At 36.9% G+C, this 3,476-nt stretch overlaps 1 non-coding gene across 1 annotated transcript; it reads right to left on the reverse strand.

Moving 5' to 3' along the window:
* Positions 1-1,706: 1,706 nt before the first annotated feature.
* Positions 1,707-1,813, reverse strand: LOC145044526 (small nucleolar RNA R71). The gene has a single exon (XR_013681474.1). It is a non-coding gene; the product is annotated as a small nucleolar RNA R71 (small nucleolar RNA).
* Positions 1,814-3,476: the final 1,663 nt, after the last annotated feature.

Raw genomic sequence — 3,476 nt, forward strand, 5'->3', positions numbered from 1 at the left:
CAGGTGAAAATTTCATTATCACTCTTGTTGAAAAACATCTATTCTCTACTTCCTGCTTGGAGCACGTACTTGATATAACTCACAGGTGTAAACATAACAGTGATTCGGATAAGAAAAACTTCTCTGACATGCTTCGGTGGTATATAAATTTTCGTCACACTATTTTGGCCATTATACCGAAGGTGTTCAAGACAGTGAAGAAGTCTATTCTTTCTCAACCGAACTAATCTCTCGCCTCTATTGACACAAAGGGGGAGATTGTTGGGTCTAGAGTGTTGCGTCATATGGGCTTAATGTTAATATTTTAATTACCTGGTTTGGGGCTGTCCAACCATAGTTTAAGCATTAGGGTTTGCTTATATATTATGCATGCATGTATTGCTTTAAGGTTAACATTCTCATTAATCGCTTTTTCATTGTAACCCTAAGCACGCCTCTACAGTCGAAGTTCTTCATCGAGCTCTTCTGAGGTGTGAGATATAAATCATTCGACATCTTTTTATCCATTCTTGGGTTCTTTGATTGCTTCATTCTTGTTTATTTGTTTAGAATCTATCGATCTAATAGCACAATAATCCCATCAAAGTTGGAACTCATGGTTTTATTCTATTGATCTGGACTCTTCTTTTTGGTTATGTCTTGTGTTTGATTGGTATACCTAGCATGGTTGATTTGATTATTAGATTGCTTAACTTCTTATTATGTGTACTTAGTGACCATTTATCTGCATGAATTCAAATACCTAATAATTTGGATATGTCCATAGGAGCATCAAGTTTTTGGAGCCGTTGCTGGGGAACGGATATTTTAGTTTTTTAATTTATTTTTTTTAGGGTAATCGATCCTTTTTATTGGGTAAAACCTGCAAAAAGTTATTTTTCAGCTTAGTTGTTTTTTTGTTCAGCACTGAACTCACATCGTGAGCTTTCAAGGCTCACGACGTGAATCCAATCGTTTTTCTATTTCTTTGTTTTTGTTCAGTTTTACGTTTTTATTTTTTGTTTATTTTGTAGCAGTTCATTACCAGAGGTTCCAACACACCTTTGGTGCCACCACTTGAAGATCCAGAGTCAGCCATTCACAAAAAGAGGGATAAAAACACAGGAGTGAATGAAACACCAAATAAGTCATCTTTAAAATATCTTAAATCAGTCTTTGGAAAGAAGTCAGGAAAGAAAGTGGGAGAATCTAGTACCTCATTAAAGGACAAAAGCAAGGTAGAAAGTTTTGATAAAAAAATCTAACCCACAAGAATCCGAATACGAATCTGAGCCTAAAATTGCATTACAAAAAAGTGACAACAAAGACGAGCCAGAAAATGAGATGGAAAATATTGCGGATATGTCCATGGGAGCATACAAGAACCGGATAAAAGATGATGCTGGTCCTGGTCTAGTATAACCTATAATTCCTGCCACTGCAACATTCGAGTTGAAATAACACATTCTTGCTGCACTTACGGATGTACCATTTTATGGAAAGGACCATGAAGATGCTTACAAGCATTGGATGAAGTCAATGATATTGCAACTTATTTTAATGTCCTGAATGTTCCAAGAGAGACTGTGTTGTTAAGGACGCTTCCCGTTACTTTGAAAGGATCTGCAAGAGACTGGTTGAAGGAACTTCCACCTGGTTCAATCACTACTTGGGCACAAATGAGAGAGCAATTTTTGGAAAAATTCTGCCCACCATCAAAGATAGCTAAACTCAAGAAGGCAATAGCCATCTTTGAGCAAAATCCGGGTGAATCACTTTATAAGGCATGGGAGCGTTATAAAGGGTTGCTAAGAAACTGTCCTTAAAATGACCTTAACATACAACAAGAAGTCTCAATATTTTATGATGGTGTTAATGTCATGACAAGGCAACTCCTTGATTCTTAAGGACCACTAACTAAGAAAAATCTGGGTGAAGTCAAGGAGTTAGTTGAAGAATTTGCAAAACATTCTCGTGAGTACCACAATCCAAGAAATGAAGGAACTAAATGAATTCGGGGGAGGAAATTCCGAAGACATGGCTGTTGTACTAGCTATGATTGACACAATGGACAAAAGTATGACCAAGATGGACCAGTCAATTCATGCTATAAGAGTTGGATGTGAAAGATGCAATGGTCCACACTTGACTAAAGACGGCCACTTAGATGATAAAGAAAATAAAAAGGCTCAAGTTTGCTACTCGAGTGGAGATAAATATGATGAAGACTGGAGAAAACCAAAGAAGGAGTAATTACCATATGATGAATACAAGAAGCAAAAAGAAGAAAAATATAGGCTGACAGGCCGAGGCTTCTATTAAAAGGAACAACCACCATTTGAAAAGAAAGTTGACTTAGAGAACATGTTAGTTCGTTTTATGGAGGCTTCTGAAAAGAGATATGATGAGACAGATGCAACTATAAAAGATCAAGGATTGATGATGAAGGATCAACAAGCCATGATGAAAGATCAACAAGCCATGATGATTGACCAGCAAGTATTATTAAGAAATCTTCAAGCATCAATCCAAAATCTCGAAGCCCAACTTGGTCAACTAACGACTTTGGTAAATGAAAAATTATCTTCACAATTTCCCAACAAGAAGGCTCAATCACATGTCATGATGCTTGAAACTGAAGAAGATGTTACTTCTGAGTTCTTAGAAGCATTAGAAGTGGAGCCATAGCCATTCGAACCAATGCTGAAAAAGTCGAAAATCGAAGACAAGAATTCTGCTGAAACATGGAGCTCACGACGTAGGCAGGTTCTGTACATAAAAATTCTGCAAATGTCCAAGCTTATCGTCCTCCTTTACCGTTTCCATCCCGAGCTAATATTTATCCTCTGGAACGGGAGCATTTGGAGTTTATAAAGCAAGTAAAGGGTATTCCAATAAATACCCCTTTTTATTGAGTCGTTATTTACAATTCCCGAATATGCGAAGTTCCTACAAAACTTGATAGACACTCATCAACATTTAAAGAAAAATTCCAAGGTATTTCTTAGTGAGCAGAGTTCAAAAGTTGTATTAGGGGGGTTACCAAAGAAGGTAGGAGATCTTGGATGCCTCACTCTTCCGTGTGAATTTGGAAATAATTTGAAGACCTGTGCTTTAGCCGATTCTGGGGCTAGCATAAATTTCATGGCTTTCTTATTTTAGAAAAATCTCAATATTCTAAAATTGAAGGCTACAAGAATGAGATTTCACATGACAAACCGTTCAATGATACATCATAGGGGCATTATGGAAGATATATTGGTAAAAACTGGGAAGTTCGTTTTTCCAATTGACTTTGTGGTGATGGACTTGAAAGAATATACTATTCTTGGTCGCTCTTTACTAAATACTGCTCGAGCTTTGACTAACATTCGCGAATCCAAGCTAAATTTGAGAGTTGGAGATGATGAAGCAACTTTTGGAATAGAAGATGGTTTTTAAGGGAATAATGTTCAAGGTGAAGTTTTCAACATCGATGAGGAAGATGATCTTGAAGA

Source organism: Lactuca saligna, chromosome 4 (assembly GCF_052625555.1).
Source record: "Lactuca saligna cultivar CGN05327 chromosome 4, ASM5262555v1, whole genome shotgun sequence".
NCBI lineage: Eukaryota > Viridiplantae > Streptophyta > Magnoliopsida > Asterales > Asteraceae > Lactuca > Lactuca saligna.